Source organism: Somniosus microcephalus, chromosome 12 (genome assembly GCF_052327205.1).
Source record: "Somniosus microcephalus isolate GS21.2 chromosome 12, FLI_Smic_1.0, whole genome shotgun sequence".
Taxonomy (NCBI): Eukaryota; Metazoa; Chordata; class Chondrichthyes; order Squaliformes; family Somniosidae; genus Somniosus; species Somniosus microcephalus.
Genome location: NC_140998.1, coordinates 201,024,035 through 201,048,990, shown reverse-complemented (window position 1 = coordinate 201,048,990; position 24,956 = coordinate 201,024,035). Strand labels below are relative to the sequence as shown.

The 24,956-nt window shown below is 48.2% G+C and overlaps 2 pseudogenes; both read left to right on the top strand.

Annotated features, from left to right (window-relative positions):
- Nucleotides 1-7,989, top strand: part of LOC147109893 (V-set and immunoglobulin domain-containing protein 10-like) — a 41,245-nt pseudogene extending 33,256 nt beyond the window's left edge.
- Nucleotides 7,990-15,373: 7,384 nt separating this feature from the next.
- Nucleotides 15,374-24,956, top strand: part of LOC147109892 (guanylate-binding protein 7-like) — a 44,615-nt pseudogene continuing 35,032 nt past the window's right edge.

Here is a 24,956-nt window from a genome sequence, read left to right as displayed (position 1 = left end):
CGCTCACTATCTCCCTCTGCTGGTGTCTCTCTGTATCACTGCACTCAGTCACGCCTCTCACTATCTCCCTCTGCTGGTGTCTCTCTCTCTCTCACTCACTGCACTTAGTCACACGTCTCACTATCTCCCTCTGTTGGTGTCTTTCTGTATCACTCACTGTACTCAGTCACACCTCTCACTATCTCCCTCTGCTGGTGTCTTTCTGTATCACTGTACTCAGTCACACCACTCTCTATCTCCCTCTGCTGGTGTCTCTCTGTATCACTCACTGTACTCAGTCACACCTCTCACTATCTTCCTCTGCTGGTGTCTCTCTGTATCACTCACTGTACTCAGTCACACCTCTCACTATCTTCCTCTGTTGGTGTCTCTCTGTATCACTCACTGTACCCAGTCACACCTCTCACTATCTCCCTCTGCTGGTGTCTCTCTGTATCACTCAATATACTCAGTCACACCCCTCTCTCTCACTCTGCTGGTGTCTCTCTGTTTCACTCACTGTGCTCAGTCACACCTCTCTCTATCTCCCTCTGCTGGTGTCTCTCTGTATCACTCACTGTACTCAGTTACACCGCTCGCTACCTCCATCTGTTACATAGAAACACAGAAACATAGAAGATAGGAGCAGGAGTAGGCTATTCGGCCCCTCGAGCCTGCTCCACCATTCAATGCGATCATGGCTGATCATCCAAATTCAGTACCCGGTCCCTGCTTTCTCCCCATACCCCTTGATCCCTTTAGCCTTTAGAAATATATCCAACTCCTTCTTGAATATATTTAATGAACTGGCCTCCACCGCCTTCTGTGGTAGAGAGTTCCACAGGTTCACCATTCTCTGAGTGAAGCAATTCTTCCTCATTTCTGTCCTAAATGGTCTACCCTTTATCATTACACTGTGTCCCCTGGTTCTGGACTCCCTGACCATCGGGAACATCCTTCCTGCATCTAGTCTGCCCAGTCCTGTCAGAATTTTATAAGTTTCAATTAGATCACCCCTCATTCTTCTAAACTCCAGAGAGTACAAGCCCAATCAACCCAATCTCTCCTCATACGTCATTCCTGCCATCCCAGGTATCAGGCTGGTGAATCTTCGCTGAACTCCTTCCATGGCAAGAATATCCTTCCTCAGATAAGGCGACCAAAACTGCACACAATACTCAAGATGTGGTCTCACCAAGGCCCTGTACAACTGCAGCAAGACATCCTTGTTCCTGTACTCAAACCCTCTCGCTACGAAGGCCAACATAACATTTGCCTTCTTAACCGCCTGCTGCACCTGCATGCTTAACTTCAGCGACTGGTGCACAAGGACACCCAGGTCTCGTTGCACTTCCCCTTCTCCCAATCTATTGCCATTTAGATAATAATCTGCCTTCCTGTTATTGCCACCAAAGTGGACAACCTCACATTTTTCCACGTTATATTGCATCTGCCATGTTTCTACCCAATCACCCAACATGTCCAAATCATCCTGGAGTTTCTCGACATCCTCCTCACAGCACACACGCCCACCCAGCTTTGTGTCGTCTGCAAATTTGGAGATATTACATTTAGATCCCTTGTCTAGATCATTAATACATATTGTGAATAGCTGGGGACCAAGGCCCGATCCCTGCGGTACACACTAGTCACTGCCTGTCACTTGGAAAAGGACCCGTTTATTCCAACTCTTTGCTTTCTGTCTGCAAACCAGTTCTCTATCCAAGTCAATACCTTGCCTCCAATCCCATGTGCCTTAAATTTACACGCTAATCTCTTATGCGGGACCTTATTGAAGGCCTTCTGAAAGTCCAGATACACCACATCCACTGGTTCCACCTTATCTATTTTACCAGTTACATCCTCAAAAAATTCCAGTAGATTAGTCAAGCACGATTTACCTTTTGTGAATCCATGTTGACATTGTCCGATCCTGTCACTGTTTTCCAAGTGCTCTGCTATTACATCTTTTACAATGGACTCTAGCATTTTCCCCACTACCGATGTCAGGCTTACTGGTCTGTAATTCCCCGTTTTCTCTCTGCCACCTTTTTTGAATAGTGGGGTAACATTAGCTACCCTCCAATCCATGGGTACTGTTCCAGATTCCATCGAATGTTGGAAGATGATCAGCAATGCATCTACTATTTCTAGGGCCACTTCCTTAACTACCCTAAGATGTAGATTATCAGGCCCTGGGGATTTATCGGCCTTCAATCCCATCAATTTCCCTAACACCATTTCCCTACAAATACTGATTTCTTTCAGTTCCTCCCTTTCATCAGACACTATGTTTCCCGGCATCTCTGGGAGGTTATTTGTGTCCTCCTTTGTGAAGACAGAACCAAAATATGTATTTAGTTGGCCTGCCATTTCTTTGTTCCCCATTATAAATTCCCCTGACTCTGACTGCAAGGGACCTACGCTTGACTTCACCAAGGTGTCTCTCTGGCCCGGAATTTGTGACCAGTGGCGAAGCAAAGGCGATCGCTGCTGACTCAATGATAGCTGCCCACAAAGATCTTGCAATCTCTGTGGCGAGAAGGTTGCCTTTTTCCTACACGTAAGTATCTCTCTTCATGGTAGAAGACACAAAAAACATTCCAGAAATAATGGGGAACCAAATGTCTAGAGAGAATGAGGAACTAAAAGAAATCAGTATAGGTAAAGACATATTACTGGAGAAATTAATAGGACTAAGTGGCGACAAATCCCATGGACCTGACAACCTGCATCCTAGGGTTTTAAAAAAGGTAGCTGCAGAGATAATGGATGCACTGGTATTAATCTTCCACAATTCCCTAGATTCTAGAATAGCCCCCAAGGGTTGGAAGGTGGCAAACATAACCCCACTATTTAAGAAAGGAGGAAGTGAAAAAATGGGGACCTTTCGGCCAGTTAGCCTGCCATCAGTAGTAGGCAAAATGCTAGAATCTCTTATTAGGGATGTGGTAACAGGGCAGTTAGCAAATCGTAGTATGGTTAGGCAGAGTCAACATGGTTTTATGAAAGAGAAATTGTGTTTTACAAATCTGTTAGTGTTTTTTGCAGATGTAACTATTAGGATGGATAAGGGGGAACCAGTAGATGTAGTGTATTTGGATTTTCAAAAGGCATTCGATAAGGTGCCACACAAGAGATTAGTACTCAAAATTAGGACTCATGGGATTAGGGATAATACATTAGCATGGATTGAGGATTGGTTAATGCACAGAAAACAGAGAGTCGGAATAAATGGGACTTTTTGGGTTGGCAGGCTGTAGCTAGCGGGGTACCGCAAGGATCAGTGCTTGGGCCTCAGCTATTCACAATCTATATTAATGATTAGAGGAAGGGACTGAATGTAACATATCCAAGTTTGCTGATGATACAAAATTAGGTGGGAAAGTAAACTGTGAGGAGGACGTAAAGAGGCTGCAGGGAGATGTAGACAGGTTGACTGAGTGGGCAAAAACATAGCAAATGGAATACAATGTGGGGAAGGGTGAAGTTATCCACTTTGGCAGGAAAAACAAAAAAGCAGAATACTTTTTGAATGGTGAGAGACTGGGAAATGTTTGCACTCAGAGTGACCTGGGTGTCCTTGTACATGAATCACAGAAAGTTAACAGGCAGGTCCAGCAAGCAATTAAGAAAGCAAATGGTATGTTAGCTTTTGTTACAAAGGGATTAGAGTGTAAGAGTAAAGAAATCTTACTACAATTATACAGGGCATTGGTGAGGCCACACCTGGAGTACTGTGTACAGTTCTGGTCTCCTTACCTAAGGAAAGACATACTTGCCTTAGAGGGCGTGCAATGAAGGTTCACCAGACTGGTTCCTGGGATGAGGGGATTGTCCTATGAGGAGAGATTGAGTAGACTAGGCCTATATTCTCTAGAGTTTAGAAGAATGAGAGGTGATCTAATTGAAACATATAAAATTCTAAAGAGGCTTGACAGGGTTAATGCTGAGAAAATATTTCCCCTGGCTGGGGAATCTAGAACACGGGGTCACAGTCTCAGAATAAGGGGTCGACCATTTAGGACTGAGATGAGGAGAAATTTCTTCACTCAGAGGGATTTGAATCTTTGGAATTCTCTACCCCAGAGAGCTGTGGATGCTCAGTCGTTGAGTATATTCAAGGCTGAGGTCGATAATTTTGGGGGGAATTAAGGGATATGGGGATAGTGCGGGAAGGTGGAGTTGAGGTAGAAGATCAGCCATGATGTTGTTGAATGGCGGAGCAGGCTCGAAGGGCCAAATGGCCGAATCCTGCTCCTATTTCTTATGGTCTTATGTACATCACACCCAACGTCAACGAAAAAGAGATGCATTAGGGCCCATGATCGGATAATGCCCATTTTATACGGTTGCCAAATGTTAATATTATCCACCAAGGCCAACTTTGCAGTGAATGCCTCTCTGGCTGTCCCTCGCCCTCCAGCCATGCCTCTCGCTACCCTCTCTTTCTGTATCTCTCTCCATTCCTTTCTCTCTCGTCATGCATATCTCTTGGGATGATTTTCACGTTGTGTGATCTCAAATTAAACACCCATTACGCACCACGCCCGATTTTCCTTTGGGTACTTTACAAACTTTGGGACTGAACGGCCTGTGTGTGTCTCAGTGTCAGCTCCTGTGCATGTACAGTACACAATGGGTTAAAGGGAACGATACAGTGCGATACTGAGAGACACCAGCAGAGGGAAGAAGAGAGCGAGGTAGATCATTGACCTGAAACATTAATGGCCCAGAAATTCGGGTCTCCACGGGTGAGTACGCACGGGGTACTCACCCGTAGGCCCAATGGAAGTACTGGTTTCCTGCATGCACTGCACATGCGCGGGAAACCGGCACTTCTGTTCCCCTGACCGAAGAGGTTCAGAGGTCGAACGCGTGCACGGGAGAGGCTGCGCGTGCGCATTGAACTTACGTTGTTTTTACAGGATTTCCCGGGATCGTAAGCCTGCAGGATTTAGAAATGTAAAAAGCAGGCGTAAGGCCTGCTTTTTACAAGGTAACTGGTGAAATAATTAAAATTAAAACATTTTTTCCACAGGTTTATTATTTTTAAATACTTTAAAGCAAGGTAAGTTTATTTTTAGCCCCGTTAGGATACAAAATTTATTTTTTCAAAAATTTAAATTATTGTTTAAAATAGTTATTTCATGTCATTTATAGTTTATTTAAAAAATGTGATTTAAAAATTTTTTTATTTGAATGTTTAGTGATATTTTGGGGCCGTAGTATTTATAAGTCTTGACAGCTCTTCCTGTCAATCTTACGAATGAAGCATTCCCTGCTCCGATTGGCTCTACATGGCCCACATGATCCCAGGGGACGCATTGAACTAACTGTGCCCCTGGGATATGCAAGCACTGCGCGCCGGCTGCTGGACCAGGCCCCGGATCGGAATCCCACGGGAGCCCAGAGCACAACGGCCGGCGTGCAAGGTAAGTGCAGATCGGGAGCTTACACCCGCGGGAAGCCCCCGACCCGAATTTCTGGGCCATTAACTCTGTTTCTCTCTCCCCAGATGCTGCCTGACCTGCTGAGTGCTTCCAGCATTTTCTGTTTTTATTATAGAGAGAGAGAGAGTACAGTGACACAGAGAGACAGCGATGATTAGTAATGAAGGAATGATGATTCAGACACTGGGGAATAAAAAGAACTGGGGAAGTAGAGAATTAAAAATCAGGTAATGATCAATCAGACACTATGGAAACAAAAACTAGTTGTTAGTTATCCCAGTAAAGCAGATTGGACCCCGAGTTCACTGGTCAGCAGTACAGGTGAGCACATCAGCCTTTCAACAGACACACACAGAAACAGACACACACAGAAACAGACACACACAGACAAATAGACACCCACACCCACAGAGAGAGAGAGAGACAAACAGAAACAAACACACCCACACAGACACACACACACGGACAGACAGGTACACACACAGACAGACAGACACAGACACACACAGACAGACACAGACACACACAGACAGGTACACACGCACACAAAGGAGATGCATTAGGGCCCATGATCGGATAATGCCCATTTTATACGGTTGTCAAGGGTTAATATTATCCACCAAGGCCAACTTTGCAGTGAATGCCTCTCTTGCTGTCCCTCGCTCTCCAGCCATGCCTCTCGCTATCCTCTCTTTCTGCATCTCTCTCCATTCCTTTCTCTCTCGTCATGCATATCTCTTGGGATGATTTTCACATTGTGTGATCTCGAATTAAACACCCATTACGCACCACACCCGATTTTCCTTTGGGTACTTTACAAACTTTGGGACTGAACGGCCTGTGTGTGTCTCAGTGTCAGCTCCCGTGCATGTACAGTACACAATGGGTTAAAGGGAACGATACAGTGCGATACTGAGAGACACCAGCAGAGGGAAGAAGAGAGCGAGGTAGATCATTGACCTGAAACATTAACTCTGTTTCTCTCTCCACAGATGGTGCCTGACCTGCTGAGTGCTTCCAGCATTTTCTATTTTTATTTTAGAGAGAGAGTACAGTGACACAGAGAGACAACAATGATTAGCAATGAAGGAATGATGATTCAGACATTGGGGAATAAGAAGAACTGGGGAAGTAGAGAATTAAAAATCAGGTAATGATGAATCAGACACTGTGGAAACAAAAACTAGTTGTTAGTTATCCCAGTAAAGCAGATTGTACCCCGAGCTCACTTGTCAGCAGTACAGGTGAGCACATCAGCCTTTCAACACACACACAGAAACAGACAGACACACAAAAACAGACACACACAGATACAAACACACACAGACAGACACAGAAACAGACACACACAGAAACAAACACACACTCACCGACAGAGAGAGAGACACACATGCAGAAACAAGCACACAGACACACAGACAGACACACACACATAGCCAAACACAGACACACACAGACAGGCAGACACACACACACACACACACACACACACAGACACACACACACACGCAGAAACAAACACACAGATAGACAGACAGACACACCCACCCACAGAGATAGACACAGATACCCACACACACACAGACAGAGAGACACACAGCCACACTGACACACACACAGACACACACACATGGCCAAACACAGACACACACAGATAGACACACTGACACACGCACACACACACGGCCAAACACAGATCCACACACAGACACACACGCAGCCAAACACACACACACAGAGACAGCACAGAAACACACACACGCACAGATAGGCACACTGACATACCCACCCAGAGACACACACCGCCAAACACAGACACGCATAGATAGACACACATACACAGACACAACACACAGAAACACACATAGACAGACACATACAGACCTTCATCGTCGCTGGGTCAAACTCCTGGAGCTCCCTACCTAACAGCACTGTGGGAGTACCATCACCCCACTCACTGCAGCGGTTCAAGAAGGTGGCACACCATCACCTTCTCAAGGGCAACTAGGGATGGGCAATAAATGCTGGCCTTGCCAGCGACGCCCAGATTCCATAAAAGAATAAAAATAAAGACAGACACTGACACAGACAGACAGACACAGACAGATACAGTCACACACACAGTCACAGACACAGACCACCACACACAAAGACACAAACACAGACACACACAATCGCTCACAAACACAAACATTCACTGACAATCGCTCAACACAAACACTCACAATCACTCACTCAGACACGCACAAAAACAAGGCTTCGGGTTAGAGTCTAACCCTGATCAGTGGGATTCTAACAATCAGGCAAAACGAGAGAAGTTGTGTGTGTGAGGCGGGTTGATATCGCTCGCTCGCTCCACCCCCCTTGCCACACATTCCATTCTGACAGCTGCTGATCTCACTCTGCAGTTTCGAACAACGCCATTGCAAAAGGTCAGAGATTTCTTGGAACTGAAATATTTGCATCAATTGAGGGTTATAAAAACAACTTTCTGATCAACCGGTTTACTGTTTACTGCATAAAGGTACCTTCCACAGTCAACTGGTTTCAAGTCTGACGCTACAGAACAATAGCATGTTCCAGCAGATTATTCGAAATGACAGGTCTGTGCCAGGGTCTAACTGCATGAGGCACCCAGTCTAATCCCACCCTCCTGCTCACTCCCTAGACCCTGTAATATCACACCCAGTCTAATCCCACTCTCCCCCTCACTCCTCACACCCTTTAATATCCCACCCAGTCTAACCCCACTCTCCTGCTCACTCCCTACACCCTTTAATATCCCACCCAGTCTAATCCCACTCTCCCCCTCACTCCCCACAACCTTTAATATCCCACCCAGTCTAATCCCACTCTCCCCCTCACTCCCCACAACCTTTAATATCCCACCCAGTCAAATCCCACTCTCCCCCTCACTCCCCACAACCTTTAATATCCCACCCAGTCTAATTCCAGCCTCCTGCTCACTCCCCAGACCCTGTAATATTCCACTCTCCCACTCACTCCCCAGACCATTTAATACCCCACCCAGTCTAATCCCACTCTGCCCCTCACTCCCCACAACCATTAATATCCCACCCAGTCTAATCCCACTCTCCTGCTCACACCCCACACCCTGTAATATCCCACCCAGTCTAATCCCACTCTCCCGATCACTCCCCACATCCTTTAATATCCCACACAGTCTAATCCTGCTCTCCCGACTATTCCCTCCACCATTTAATATCCCACCCAGTCTAATCCCACTCTCCCGATCACTCCCTACACCCTTTAATATCCCACCCAGTCTAATCCCACTCTCCCGACCACTCCCTACACCCTTTAATATCCCACCCAGTCTAATCCCACTCTCCCCCTCACTCCCCACACCCTTTAATATCCCACCCAGTCTAATCCCACTCTCCCCCTCACTCCCCACAACCTTTATTATCCCACCCAGTCTAATCCTGCTCTCCTCACTCCCCATACCATGTAATATAACACATAGGCCTAGAAATTCAGTTGCTTGCGCCACCAGTTTGCGCCCAAAGAGGCCACGCAGAGGCTTTAGCGCCACTGGCCACAACCACCGCAATATTTAGCGGGGCGCTAATGGCGGCATTAGCCTGTAGCGCTGCACCACCACCGATGATGTCATCAGTGTGCGCAGCACCCCGCTACCGCCCCGAATGCCATATTAGGTCGCGCCCGCCTCTTCCGCGCCGGCCGCAAATAGCTACCAATACACAGGGGCAAACCTGTGGCGGTAATGGCGCTAGTTAAGGTGGAGGTGCGGCCGGCCGCCCACACCTCCATCCCCGGCCTCCTACACCCCCCCCCCGCCACGGCATTTCCGGCTGTTTCCAGAGAGCCCGGCACTTCTCCTTGGTGCCGGGCTCATTTGCCGGCACTCGCGAGCGGGGATCGCGCTGTTGCAGGCGCCTCCCCCTTAACAGTAGGAGGAAGGCCTGCAGTACCGCAGCGTGCCGTGCCGCAGCGGGTGGCGCTGCAGCACTTTGCGTGCCGATATTCAGTTTCAGCGCCCCAAGCGGGGTGCGGGAAGCCTCGTTTAGCGGCCCGCTTCCATTTGGGGCACAGAAACTGAATATCCCGATGGCGCAAGTGGCTCCGCGTGCAGCGGTAATTCCGGCGCCCACGCGAGCTTGGCACACCAAACTGAATTTTTAGCCCATAGTCTAATCCCACCCTCCTCACTCCCCACAACCTTTAATATCCCACCCAGTCTAATCCCACTCTCCTGCTCACTCCCCACACCCTTTAACATCCCACCCAGTCTAATCCCACTCTCCTGCTCACTCCCCACACCCTTTAACATCCCACCCAGTCTAATCCCACTCTCCCGCTCACTCGCCACACCCATTAATATCCCACCCCATCTAATCCCACTCTCCCGCTCACTCCCCATCCCACCCAGTCTAATCACACTCTCCTGCTCACTCCCCACACCATTTAATATCCCACCCAGTCTAATCCCACCCTCCTGTTCACTCCCCATCCCACCCAGTCTAATCACACTCTCCCGCTCACTCCCCACACCCTTTAACATCCCACCCAGTCTAATCCCACTCTCCCGCTCACTCGGCACACCCATTAATATCCCACCCCGTCTAACCCCACTCTCCCGCTCACTCCCCATCCCACCCAGTCTAATCCCACTCTCCCGCTCACTCCCCATCCCACCCAGTCTAATCACACTCTCCTGCTCACTCCCCACACCATTTAATATCCCACCCAGTCTAATGCCACCCTCCTGTTCACTCCCCACACCCTGCAGCCCTTAGACAACAGGGGAATGTATTAACCGAATTGTGCCACGTAATTGTGCAGCTCATACTTAAGTATCTCATTTACTGTCAGAGTCTCTTAAGCATAGGTTTTGATATTGAGTAAAACGTGTTGGTTGATGGGACAGGTCCTGTTAGACCTATAAAGCATGGTAGCTGCGGTAGAGGTGACACAGGAGGCACCACCAAAACCACCTCATACTGGATTCATAGTGGTTTTTCCCCACGCTCTGTTATCTACAAAACACAATTATTACAATCACAGTTAAATTCAGTCTTACAATCACTTCAAGCGACATTACAGTTTAACATCTAATCAACAAGTCATGGACTTAAAAGATTCTCCAGATCTCTTTTACTCGTATCCATCTTGTGGATAATTCTTGGTAAACATGATTTCTCCCGAACCCTCAATTGTCCCAATCCAAATTCCATGTAATGCTCCGCTTCAGCTATGATTTAATTCCCTCTAAAAGGTACCAGTGTGTTTAACTCTATTCTAATTGTTTCATTAATTAGATAGTTTCTCGATGGAGTATGTGTCAATGCTTTAAAATTTGTCTCACTCTCCTGAGCCAGATTAACCATTTCATGTCGTACTCTTGTCAAGTAACTGAGCATGTCGGAGACCCGTTCCTCAGTGCAAATTCACCATGCATTGCCGGATGGTAATTGCTTCATACGCAACAAAATCCCATTTGCACACTCATATCAGTAACTCAATATCGTACCACACGTGCCATCCAGTACAAGCCATTCTCTGGCTTTCAGCTGATCCTATCAAAAGATTGTAGTCGTCTAGAGATCTTTGCTCATCTCCCACTGCATGGTCCCGATGTCTTGGGTAGTGGCCAGGCTATCAATACAGTTTTCTTATAAGGTACATAGGCAAGGACACAAATGTCTCCAAGCGAAAGATATCAATTTACTATTCGTAACTACATGTTCCTGACTTTCACTAGAATGAAAATTCCCATTAATACCAGATTCTATCTCATTCATGAGCGTCTGGAGAAACTTAACTGTCCAATACAATATTACAGATAGAAAACATAGATCAAAATTGTTTGGTGAAGCAATCAAAAAAAGCTGCTGTCAGCGGAAAGGGTTAATAAGAAGGCGGCGCACGGGACTGCTCCAAGCAACACCCTCCAGGCCAAGTCCCCAATAGAAAGGGGGACGACTCCTGTGTAGAGAGCTCTTCATTGGGGACCTCCGCCTCACGGCAAGATAGCACGCCAAGGTGTGTCCGGTTGGCAGGCGAAGATGACAAAGTGCAGGAGCAGCCCATACAGGTAACCCCTCCATGCAGAACTAAAGGGCATGGAGGGTATTTCCACGAGGCGGCTGCCACTCTTGGTGATGGACATTAAAGTCCCCCACCCAGAGTGCATTCTGCACCCTTGCTACTCTCAGAGCTTCTTCCAAGTACTAGATTCATCAGCTGAGGGAGGGTGGTAGGTGGTAATCAGCAGGAGGTTTCCTTGTCTATGTTTGACCTGAAGCCTGGAGACTTCATGGGGTCCAGAGTCAATGTTGAGGATTCCCGACTGTATACCACTGTGCTGCCAGCCCTGGTGGTGGATGAGTTTGTGACATTGGTGGAAAGGTGTGATTCTAGTCTATGGGACAGCTCTCCCAATTTTGGGACAAGTCCCCCAGATGTTGCTGAGGAGGACTTTGCAGGGCTGGGTGTGCCTTTGCCTTGTCCATAGTGGTCTGTCCAGTTTCATTTTTATGTTCCGTAGCGGTTTGTTACAACTGAGTGGTTTGCTAGGCCACATTGCTGTGTGTCTGGAGTCACATATAGGCCAGATCAGATAAGATTGCACATTTCCTTCCCTGCAGGACATTAGTGAATCAGTGGGGTTTTAATCCAATAGTTTCATTGTTATTGATACTTGTAATTATTTCAGATTTATTTAATGAACTAAATTTAAACTCCCCAGCTGCCGAGGTGGGATTTGAACTCTTGTCTCTGGGATCATTGGGTTCAGGTCTCTTGGATTACTAGCCCAATGACATTACCACTATGCTACCATTCAATTGGACTATAGGATGTTGGAGGATTATAGTAATCACGTAAATTGAAAAGATCAACGTGTGACCCGTGGGCCACGTAAAATAATCGGCTGACCTAAATATGCTTCAACTAGCTGGGGAGCCCCGCGTTGCGAGGGCAATTTTGAGGTGCTTGGTCTCCCTGCCCCTGTGTGTCCCCCCTCTCCCTGTCATGTCCTCTCCCTGTCCTATCCCTCCCTCCCCTCCCCTCCTCTCCCTCCCCTCCCCTCCTCTCCCTCCCTCCCCTGTCTCCCTCCCTCGCCCACCCCCACCCCTCCCCCACTCCCCCGCTCCCCTCTGTCCCTCTCTCCGGCCCCTCCCCCTGCCTAGCGCCTGAGGTCCGGTGCCATTGCGAGAGCGGGAATGCTGAGCGGCGGCCGGCGCCGGGAGCGGGCTCTCGCGGGCGGCGCATGCGCGGTCGGTGCGGGCGGCGCATGCGTGGTCGGTGCGAGGCGGCCTGGCGGCAGTTAGCGAGCGGGAAACTTCGGGCGGCCCGCCCGCGCTACGGCCCCGACACCGTGAAACCTGAGAGGGGGAAGTAGAGAGAGACAGGGAAGAGGAGAAGGAGAGAGAGGGAAGAGGAGAGAGGGAAGAGGAGAAGGAGAGAGAGGGAAGAGGAGAAGGAGAGAGCGAGAGGGAAGAAAGAGAGAGAGAGAGAGAAATTTTTTGAGCTTCAGGCCCTGAGTCCCCCCTGCGCGAGGGTGAGGAGGAGGGGGGGGTTGCTAAACACAATATAAAACTCAAATAAATTGTTAATTAATTCCCTAACACATCATTAAAATATTTACCTTAGTTCCCTAACACACAGAAAGTGTGGGGGAAAAAATTGTGAAAAATCAAGATGGCGGCCACTCACCTCGGTTCAGAAGGATAAGGCCCGCCCACACACGCACCGATTGGTCGACCGGTCAGGTCACCGAAGCGTAGGATTGGTCAATCGTCGAGTCACTCGACACTCAACTGTAGGAAGGAACCCACCGTCCGATTGGTCGACCTCGATGTCACACAGTCGCTAATGAGATGCTAATGAGCGGAACGCTGAACGTTTTTGGGATACCGCGGGCGGGATTTTTGTCCGGCCGAAACGTAAATACGCCTATGACCGGTCCGGAATCGCAAGCTTTCTTTTGAGGTGACGCGCGCATCGGTACGCTCTGTAACTTTCAAACGTATAGAGAACGGACAGACAGACATCGGGACAGACAGAACAGCTGCTTTATATATATAGATTTGTTGCAGCTGGAACAAGTTTTTGAATTCACCAGATCCACGTGAATCAATTGCTATCCAAACGCACTCCCCACCAGCTGATCAAAACCATGGGAATGAAAGTCTCGGCCGAATGCTGTGCTGTTTCGTTGCAGCTGGGAAAAGGTTGCCTCGGGTTCCGGGATTTTAAAGTTTAATCGGTTGTGTTGAAGGTAGGTGCATTGTTGGTCTCCTCGAGTCGTATTTTTTGCTGTTGTTGGAATCGTGTTTGTTACTTAATTGCTATAATCGCTTTCTGGGCGGTCACTGGTTTAACAAATCTCTTTGGTTTGAGTCAGTATTCCACCGCAGGTGTTGTTTATCGACAAGCAATTGTATGTTTTGGCGGATTTCTATTGCTGTCAATGGAATTACTGGTTTTAAAGGTACATAACCTGGTTATGCCACCCAACTTTTTATGCACCATTCTGGTTCTAAATGCTAGGAAGGATCTGTAGAATGCGTGCGTTGATTCGGTTTTGGTCTATACTAGTGTTTGTGTTTAGAATCGAGCTTTCACGCCGTCGGTTCTGCTAGGGATATTTATCCTAGTTAAGCCAATTAAAGTAATCCTCATAAGAACATAAATAAGAGTAGGTCATTCGGCCCTTCGAGCCTGCTCCGCCATTCAATGAGATCAGGGCTGATCTTCTGCCTTAACTCCATTCACCGGCCCTCTCGCCATATCCCTTGATGCCCTTACTAGTCAGAAATCTAACGACTTCTGTTTTGAATATACCCTAAGACTGAGCCGCCACAGCCCTGTGGGGTAGAGAATTCCAAAGATTCACCACCCTCTGAAGAAATTTCTGCTCATCTCCGTCCTGAATGGCCTACTGTCTATCCTGAGGCTGTGGCCCCTGGTTCTAGACGCCCCAGCCAAGGGAAACTTGGCTTTTGGGATGGGTATGTAAATTAATGTCAGAAGAACTTTAATTTCGATCTCCACAGTTACCATATTAGCTTGCCTAACCAATTTAAACCCAATAAGATGTATTAATGAAACAAATTGCACTAAACAAATTATTTCAAACTATTATTTCTAACGTTATGCATCGCCGCTTTATTAAATGCCTTTACAATTCTCTACGCCATCAGCGTGTCGACCAGTGGCTCAGTGGGCAGCGCACTCGCCTCCAAGTCAGAAGTTTGTAGGTTCAAGTCCCACTGCAACGACTTGAGTACAAAAATCTGAGGGTGTGGTTCAGCCTGCCTGCCCCTCTTTTTTGCGGTTACATTCGCGCCCGGGTGTCCCTGGAGATGGAGCACATCGTGTCCACCAGCACGCTTGAGGCCTTCTGTGACCGGGAGGGAGTCGAGTGCATCATTACCCAGGGGGATAGTATTTGATTTCAAGTTTCCTTTTTAATTTTTGGTTCAGTTACAGTCCCTATTGGTGGTGCCCCATTAAAAAGGGGGCACATGCTTCACTTTAAATTGACAGCAAGAAGAGTGAACACAAAAATCTAGGCTGACACTCCCGTGCAATACTGAAGGAGTGCTGCATTGTCGGAGGTGATGCCTTTCGGATGCACAGTTAAACCGAGGCCCCTCTGCTCTCAGGTGAACGTACAAGATCCCACGGCACTATTTTGAAGAGCAGGGGGCTTCTCCACGGTGTCCTGGCTAATTATTTCTCAAATTAACTTCGGAAAAACAAACCAGTCATTGTATCACATTTCTGTTTGCGGGAGCTTGCTGTGCGCAAATTGGCTGCCGCGTTTCCTGCATTACAAAATGACTACCCTTCAAGCAATTCAATGGCTGTAAAGCGCTTTGGGACGCCTGGTCGTGAAAGTCACTATATAAATGCAAACATCTTTTATTTTCTTAACTAGCTTGCCTGAAATGGCCTCTGCCCTCTACATGCAAACTCCCGTGTGCTTCATTGAGAACACCTCGGATGGCTTGCTGCGGGTAAATCTGGAAGCCATGGAGAGCCTTGCCAGTAACAATGAGCCCGTGGTGGTGGTGGCGATCGTCGGACTCTACAGAATAGGAAAGTCTTACTTGATGAACCGTTTAGCAGGAAAAGCGCACGGTACGGGGGTTGTTCCCGGTGCCTTTGAGCACTTGGTAGGGATCAGCGGTGGAGGGGGAATATCCAGCTGGTGGGGTGTTAATAAATATCTTTATAAATCACCAAGCCCTTGTGTTACAAGGCTTGCCATAGTCTCAATTCCGGTTTACGAGCTTGTTGGGTGCAAGCGGTGTAGCTCGCTGTAACGTTCGCTTGTTAGGTCAGAACTCTAGCAGTTCGAAACTTATTGTACAAAAGAGGATAATCGATGTCCAGCTGGCGAGCTCAAAAGAGAAGTCACTGGCCTAGAAATTGAGTTGGCGCCGCGCCAGGGCTTTAGCGCCGGAAATTTAGCGCCGGCACTAAGTCCCCCTGCGCGCGCCAAAAATTCAGTAGCGCCGCGCCCAGACGGCTGCCGGCGCTACTGGAGGGTGTCAGCGCCTCGCAATGGGCGCTGACTGCCGCATTGCGGCGCTAATCCGCCGCTGCGGCACCCGATGCGGTGCGGCAGGCTGGGGAAGTGCAGGCCTCCTCCTTCCGTTAAGGAGGAGCTGCCTGCACCCGACCGCTGGCCGTTGATCTGTGGAGAAAAATGAGCCCGGCACCTCGGAGAAGTGCCGGGCTCGCGGCCCACACGCATCTGTGCCGCGGGGGGGTGTTGGAGGAGTCCGGGGAGGGAGGTGCGGGCAGGCGGCCACCGGGAAAGCAGCCGGCCGCCGCGCGACCTTGATGCGCCGGCGCTAAGACCCGTAGCGAACTTTTGAAAAATCGTTGGTTGCGGCTGCCACGGGCGAGGCGGCCGCAACTCAATTTCGGCGTTCGGGCGCGTTGCCACGGCAACCGGGACGCTGCGCACACCGATGACATCATCGGTGCCGGCACAGCGCAACCGGCTAACGCCGATGGCAGCGCCCAAGTGAATTTCTCAATCGGCTGTACTTGCGGCGCTAGGCCCTCTAGCGCCTCAAAATGGGCGCTAACCCCACTCAATTTCTAGGCCACTCACTTACACCCCTCAATATCTTGTCTTAAAGGATTATCCAGTTTCCTCTGGAACTTGCTGATAGAATTGATCTGTTCCCTTCAATATGAAATCTGTGAACTCTCACTTCTCGGAATTATATGGGGAGTGCCGAGAAAATTCTAACAGATAAGCGATGTTTTCGCAGAGCTCTCTTTCTCCGTTCAGTCAGAGTTGGGTGACCACCTTCGAGCATGCTCCTTGACATCCGCCTTTTCTCGTGTATGTTGAACGTTGTATCTAGCGGGGTTTAATTACTCTGCCTGCCTGAACTGAATTTTCTATCGAATCTAGCAAGGTCATCAGTGCTTTCAAATGCCGATGTGTTTGATATGCGCATTTCTACAGTCAATTTAACCAGACTATTTTCTCCGTGGTGCTCTTCCTTCTCTATCTTGCTTGACTGTGGGTTTCAGCCCACCCTTTCACTCCAAGATGAGTCTTTTCATTCCCGCTATTCTCACCACTTAGTTTGCTATTTATACCATTCTGCAGTTCTATGCTGGGTGCCAGTTTGACATGTGCAGCAACCCACCCTTCCTGTTCTAGAACACTCGTGCCCTTGAATCGTAACACTGCCCCCTGCGCCACTCAATATTGCCTATTCTCCCTTTGCCTGTTTCAAATAGCACATGGCACATCTGAATTCTCACCTCACTATTGAGCTCTTAAGCTCATGATGCTCTTTGCCCAAGGTAACTCGAGTCATAACCACATTACGTGGCCACAAGAGCCACAACATTGACTAACCTCAATCAGGAGAGGAAATCTGACTGTGCGCACAAGGCGTCAAAGGTGGCAGGGCAGGTTGAGAAAGTGGTTAAAGTATACAGTATCCTGGACTTCATAAATAGAGGCAGAGTACAAAAGCATGGAAGTTATGATCAACCATTTATAAAAACACTGGTTCGGCCTCAACTGGAGTACTGTGTCCAATTCTGGGCACCGCACTTTAGGAAGGATGTGAAGGCCTTGGAGAGGGTGCAGAAAAGATTTAATAGAATGGTTCCAGGGATGAGGGACTTCAGTTACCTGGCTAGACTAGAGAAGCTGGGGTTGTTCACCTTAGAGCAGAGAAGGTTGAGAGATGATCAGATGGAGGGGTCTGGACAGAGTAGATAGAGAAACTTTTCCCATTGGCGGAAGGGTCGAGAACCAGAGGACACAGATTTAAGGTGATTGGTAAAAGAACCAAAAGCGACATGAGTAAAAACTTTTTTTACCCAGGTGGTTAGAATCTGGAATGGGTGGTGGAGGCAGACTCAATCGTGGCTTTCAACGAGAATTAGATAAGTACCTGAAGGGGAAAAAAATGCAGGGCTACAGGAAAGGACGGAGTGTGGGGGAGTGGGCCCAGCTGAAGTGCTCTTGTAGAGAGCCGAGCCCCGATGTGCCGAATGGCTTCCTGTTCAGTAACCATTCTATGATTCTAACTCCACGTTCTCGTCTCATGTCGTATACACAGATATAACGGGGTAGATTTTCCTGGAGCCGTCAGGCGGGGTTTCAGGCGTGTGGGGGGGAAAATCCCGCATTCAGGGGTCCCGACACCATCCCGCCCAAAACCCGCCCCCACGTAAGTTTCACAGGAGGCGGGTACCCGTCCCGCACTGGGATCCGCCGACCCGAGGTGGGAAGGGATTAGTGCCAATTAACTGCCTGTTAACAGGTAGTTAACAGGCAGTTTTTAGCCTAATCCCTATTTTGAGGGGTTTCATGTGGGATTCCCAATGGCTCCAAACCACGCCAGGTTAGAGCAGTCAGGCCGTCGGGTTGAAGGACTTGGAGGGGTCACGATGTCGGTGTTCAGGTGAGTGATGGGTGCATAAGTGCAAAGGTAAGTGTGTTTGGTGTGTCTAAAGTGTGTAAAGAAGTTTAAATTACCTGTACTTACCTTAACAGCCTTTCTTCCTCTCGGCGTCGGGAGTCCATCACTCAGCCGGAACTGAAAGCAAAATGGCTGCGATCTGTCAAAAGTGACAGCCTTCAGCTTTCATTGCCGGTGATCGTTCAAACTGAGTCTGTGTAGAAGGACTCAGGTTAGAATTCAGACTGTCAGTGTTTGACAGCTTCAAACAGCTGTGAAACACTGATATTTCATCTGTCAAGAACTCTTGATAGATGAAATTTCAGTCTGTGACGTCACCTGTTGCCGGGTGGCCCTTAATTGGCCTGCTGAGCCCACCCGAAAGTTGTAGTCCCGCCTCCTTCCCGAAAGCTTAAGGAAAATCGACCCCAACGTGTTTACCACTCCCAATCTGAGTCCACCCTGTTGACTTGTTCCTCTTGTACCTACCACCCGTTTTGCTCCTACTGTGCTCATCTGTATATCGACTTTTTTAGAAGCGAGCTCTGCACCAATCAGCCAACTCGTCACTTCCTGTTGCCTTCAGGTTTTTCCTGCATGCTGCCCAGCTGAACCATGTTACGACACATCTGCTCCGCTGTAATGCTCGCCTCACCTCAAAGTTTAGCGAACCCCCAGCTTAAGTTTACTGACTGAAAATTGATCGTCTTGCTCAATACCTATTGCACCAAACACAATCCACTGGTGCTCATTGCATCCGTATTTGGTCTTGATTTCATATCCTGCGCCCCTTGCATAATAAAATCAGACGGATTTGATGAATTAAGTCCAGTAATGCGTTGAATGTTAAAATGAAAATTGTAAGTACCTTTCCTGTTGTCTGGGTATCTGTGACCGCTGCAGCACTTTCCCTATGTGCATTAAGGAAAATGAGCTTTGCACAAAATTTGTACTCTAGGCCTAGATTACTATTGCCATTCCTCACAAATAATTAACTTCTGAATTACCGCCATTAGTGTCGTGGCATTTGGAGTATATTCTATAATGTGGAGATTTGTTCAGCCTGTTTGATGTGTAAAATGTATCTGAACTCGCCCAGCATATTCATGCTTAATATATATTGTCACATTGACGTTTGATCCAGGATTCTCCCTTGGGTCGACGGTTCAGTCTCATACCAAGGGGATCTGGATGTGGTGCGTGCCTCACCCCCTCAAGCTGAGCCATTCCATGGTGCTGTTAGATACAGAAGGACTGGGGGATGTAGCGAAGGCAATTTGTACATGTTTTCCTATCAAGCATATCACGCTCTCCATGTGCGATCGGAGATTTGCGCTTTCTAACTCTGAAGACAATTCATTACTCTCCCCTGAAACTAAACAGTTCGTAAATCCGAAAAGAGTCCCGACTCTGCTTGTAAACTTTGCCGTGGTTGAGAACAGGTATGGGCTGGGGAGGCGGATAATGATTCATGCAATCCCGTTTTAGGTTTGGGATGCTGCCAGTGACGAAGGGCTGGTGATGGGTGCATGCTGCAAAATTCCCCACCTGTTCGTCTTCCTGAAACAATTCTCGCTGCATAACCCTGTACATTCAGAGACTGTCCTGTCAATTCTAAATTCTCGAACAAATGGGGTTCCTGCATAGACTTGTGGTGCACCAGCTCAGCCATTCTGTCTGTCAACCTAATTTTCATCAATAATGGCACGTTTCTTCCTGCCACTTGCTCTATTGCTTTTTTTCTATCCAATCACTTGAGACCCCTGTTGGAATGAATCAAAAAATCCATATACTCTCTCTCCTGAATTCCCATCATCTATCCAATCGGTTACTGCTAAAAACACCTACAATTTGTCATGTACGACTCCTGCCTTTCTAAATGCTCATTAGTTCTATTTTGAGTTATGGATTGAAGGTTTGCCCACAACTGACCTACAATTAACTAGTTTGTGCCCACCCTTGAACAAGGGTATTTTATTGGCGGGTGTCTAGTCCAAAGGCAGACATTCATAATCAAGGATTGACCCAGTGCTGCTGTGATCTGACATGGATCCACCTTGGGTTCTTTCTAAGCCAATTTCCCCTAACTGTTTTCACACTCTCCTGTAGTTCACTTGTGCTGTTGCTCCACAATTTGTTAAACCACTGCCCAATATTTATCTGTCACAGCACAAGGCAAATAGAAAATAGAATATTTATATTCCCGTTCTATCTAGACCTTTATTTCTTTATACTCTAATTCCCTTTTCACCTCCCCGCTGCATTATTGCGATGATAACAGTTGAGGCTAAAGTAATATCTCCACTTAATCTCGTTATCCGCCAAACGTTGTACACCATTTTAGCCTTAACATGCAAGATTCTTACAGGGCTTGACAGGATAGATGCTGGGAAGATGTTCCCCCTGGCTGAACCAGGGGTCACACTCTCAGAATAAGGGGTCGGCCAATTAGGACTGAGATGAGGAGAAATTTCTTCACTCAGAGGGCGGTGAATCTTTAGAATTCTCTACCCCAGAGGGCTGTGGAGGTTCAGTCGTTCTGTATATTCAAGACAGAGATCAATAGATTTTTGAATATTAAGGGAATCCCAGGATATGGGGATAGTGCAGGAAACTGGAGATGAGGTAGAAGATCAGCCATGGTCTTATTGAATGGCGGAGCAGGCTCGAAGGGCCAGATCGCCTACTCCTGCTCCTATTTCTTATGTTATGTTGTACATTACTCTGAACATCTCCCAATGATCTGTACCAGTTTCCTAACTTGCTGTTTAGTTAATTAGGGGAATCTCCTTTTATCTCACTGAACTTTGTCCTTTTCCAGTCTAGCACTATCTTTGACTCCTTTTATAGCTTTTCTACTGTGGAATTGAGCATAACTAATTGTTTGCCCCGTATCATTCTCCAGAGCTAAGTTGAGCAATGCTGCCGTTCTTGAACCCTGCTTGAGCATACTGTAATGGATACGTTAATCTGTGAATCTGAATGGGATTCCTGCACCACATGGGTGAAAATCTTCAGCTAAAATGTTCCTTAGTAATTGAGACACTGGAAAAACTAGACAAAATATGTTTGCTTTCTTCAGGGCGATCAGGAGAACGACAGCTGGATCTTTGCACTTGCCGTACTTCTGAGCAGTACCCTTTTATACAACAGCATGGGCACAATCGATCAATATGCTCTGGAGAAACTGCAGTATCCTTTGAATAGGATTGAATTCCCCCCAAAAATCACCCAAGGTAACATCGGTCGGAATAGTTAATGGCGTTCAGCATCTCGCTGGGCCTCAGTGTCCATTTTGAGACATTTCAGCCACAACACGAACCAACAACAACTTGTATTTATATAAAGGAGTATTAGAAGACAAGAAATTAGGGCAGATGACCAGTAGCTTGGTCAGAGGTAGGGTTTAAGGACCGTCTTAAAGAAGGAGAGGGGTTTTGGCAGGGGATTCCAGAGCATAGGGCCTTGGCAGCTGAAGGCACGGCTGCCAATGGTTGAGCGATTTATAATCGGGGATGCTCAAGAAACCAGAATTGGAACAGCGTAGATATCTCGGGGGTTGTGGGGCTGGAGGGGTTAGAGATATGGAGGGATTTTTAAATCGAGGCATTGCTTAACCGGAAGCCACTGTAGGTCAGCGAAAGCACGGGTGATGGGTGAACGGCACTTGATGCGAGTTAGGGAACAGGCAGCAGAGTTTTGGATGACCAAGTTTTCGTAGGGTAGAACATGAGGCCAGCCAGGAGGAAACATGATGGATGAGAATGGGTAGCTTAATTTAGTCGGCCTATGACATGGATTCACAAGCAATGAATTTGGACGAAGATGAGCCAAAAGTTCATTCAACTCGGTACAAGCGCATGTCGAACATTTAGCTCATCTGTGTCAAACACGAGAATGTGGAATGTTCGAAATTCAGTTTCAGTAATTCTATTACTTGACTTAAGGTTGACCTTGCATTGGGCCATGGGAAATGTTTCGGCTACTGTGGGTTTGATGGAACATATCCTCCATTTGTTTCTATTGCATCTTGACCGAACAGTAATGAATAGAGGAGACGGAATGTACCTTTTACTATTTACTGAATAAATGGGTGGACATTACAGCACATTGTCTGCACGGCAGAACCCGAAACTGAAAGTGAAAGACAAAATAAAACCAAGCCCCCCAGCTCCCCCTTCAGGTAACACCCGGGAACTGGGACAAACTTAATTGAAGCAAAACTCAAAACACAACACTCCTTTCCCCCAGATAAAACCCCTTAGTCTTCCAGGCGTCTGGGACGGAATCTAACCTGACTTGAGCGCCGCTGGACAGGCATAGTCGGGGTGCCACTGCTAGCTGCAGGAAAACCTTCCTCTATGGCTGATGACTCCGTGACACCTTCTGTCGATGTGGCTTCCATCGTTGTTGCAGAAAGCAGGCCGTCACTGCCTGGCAGAGGTGACGGAGACAATGGCCTAGCCTGTGACGTCTCTGTTACTCTCAACGGAGTACGACCCCGTAGCTGGTCTACGTGGCATCTGTGTAGCTGGCCATCAGGTGTACGGACGCTGTATGACAGGGGACCCATGGCCTGCTCCACTACGGCAGTCATCCATTTGTCTCCTCCTGCATAGCAATGGGCAAACACAGTCTCTGATGGCTCGAACTGCCTGGCGGTGTCCTGGTGCTTCTTAGCCAGCTCCTCTTGCTTTGTGTGCATTTCATCCCTGTAGTCCGGGTGTAGCCGGTCCAGTACAGTCACCAGCCGGTGACCCATCAGCATCTTGGCAGGACTCTTCCCCGTTGCTGAGTTTGGTGTGGTATGCTGTGATAACAGGAACCTGGCCAATCTGGTTTGCCAGTCCCCCACCGATATCCTCACCAGTGCCTCTTTTGTGGTTTGCACCATCCTCTCTGCCTGCCCATTAGAGGAGGGGTGATAGGGCGCTGTGGTCACGTGGCGGATCCCGTTTCTGCCTGCAGATGCCTTGAACTCCACTGACGTGAAGGCTGCTCCATTGTCCGAAACCAGCACATCGGGGACCCCATGTGTGGCAAACAGCAAACGAAACGCATTGATCACTGCACTGGATGTCATGGAGCTCATGTTAGTCACCTCCAGCCATTTCGAATGAGAATCCACCACTATCAAAAAGACCTACCCCTGAAATGGCCCTGCAAAGTCAATGTGGAGTCTTGACCGTTTACGAGTGGTCCACTCCCAGGGGTGAAGGCGAGCCTTGGATGGGCTATGGCGAGTCAGCTGACATGTCTCACAGCTCTTTGCCACCTCCTCCACGTCTCGGTCCAACCCCGGCCACCAGATGTAGCTTCTCGCCAATGCCTTCATGTGCACAATCCCAGGGTGTGAGTCATGCAGCATTTTCAGCACCTCCTCTCTTGCGGCGGCAGGAACCACCAAACGGCTTCCCCAGAGCATGCAGTTCTTGTGTGCAGACATTTCATGGCACCTCTGAATGAAGGGCTTGAAATGCTCCTCCTGGACCTCGGAGGGCCAGCCATGCAGCAGCCAGCATAGCACCCATGATAAGACTGGATCTTTCTGTGTGAGGCTGCCAATCCTCTGGGCATGGAGTGGAGCCTCCGGAACCTCCTCCAGTAGCAGCACCTCCAGGGGTGGTGGCATCTCAGCCATCGGCCGGTTCAAAGGCAAGCGACTCAGAGCATTAGCATTAGCCAGCATCTTCCCAGGCCTGTAGCAAAGTTCATAACTGTAGGCCCCCAACATCAGACTCCACCGAAGCATACGCGTTGATATGATCTGGGGCATGGGCTTGGAGTGATGCAGGAGCCCCAAGAGTGGCTTGTGGTCTGTGTAGATGACGGACTGTCTCCCTAACAGGTACTGGCTGAACTTCTTTACCCCAAATATGATGGCTAGGGCCTCCTTGTCAATCTGGGCGTAATTACGTTCTGTTGTTGAGAGTGTTCTTGAGGCAAAACTGATAGGCGCTTCCCGGCCATCTGGCTCTATGTGACCCAACAGAGCTCCCAGCCCGTATGGTGAGGCATCACACACCAACACCAATGGCTTGTTTTCATCATAGTATGCCAGAACCTTATCTGCTTGTAACAGTTCCTTTGCCTGTCTGTAGGCTGTTTCATGAGCTGAGGTCCAGTTCCACACTGTTGCTTGGTCTAACAGCCTGTGCAGTGGCTCTAAGATTGTGGCTTTGCCCTTGAGAAAACAACTGTAGAAGTTTAACAGTCTGAGGAATGCCTGCAGTTCGGTCTTGTTCTTGGGGTGGGAGTGCTCCTGATAGCCTCCACCTTCTCCGTAGTCAGATGCACACCGTTTTTGTCCACTCGGAATCCCAAGAACTCCACCCCATTGGCAGCGAACACACATTTCTCCTTCTGAAGGCATAGTCCTACCTCAGCCAGCCGGCGTAGTACTTCCTGCAGCCGCTCATCATGGGCTTCCTGTGTCTTGCCTGTAATCAGTATGTCATCCAAGTAAGGCAGAACTCCCGGAACACCAGCCAACAGGGTGTCCATGAACCTCTGAAAGATTGCCACAGCCGTAGACACCCCAAACTTCAGCCTTGTGGCTCAGAAAAGTCCTCTGTGGGTGTTG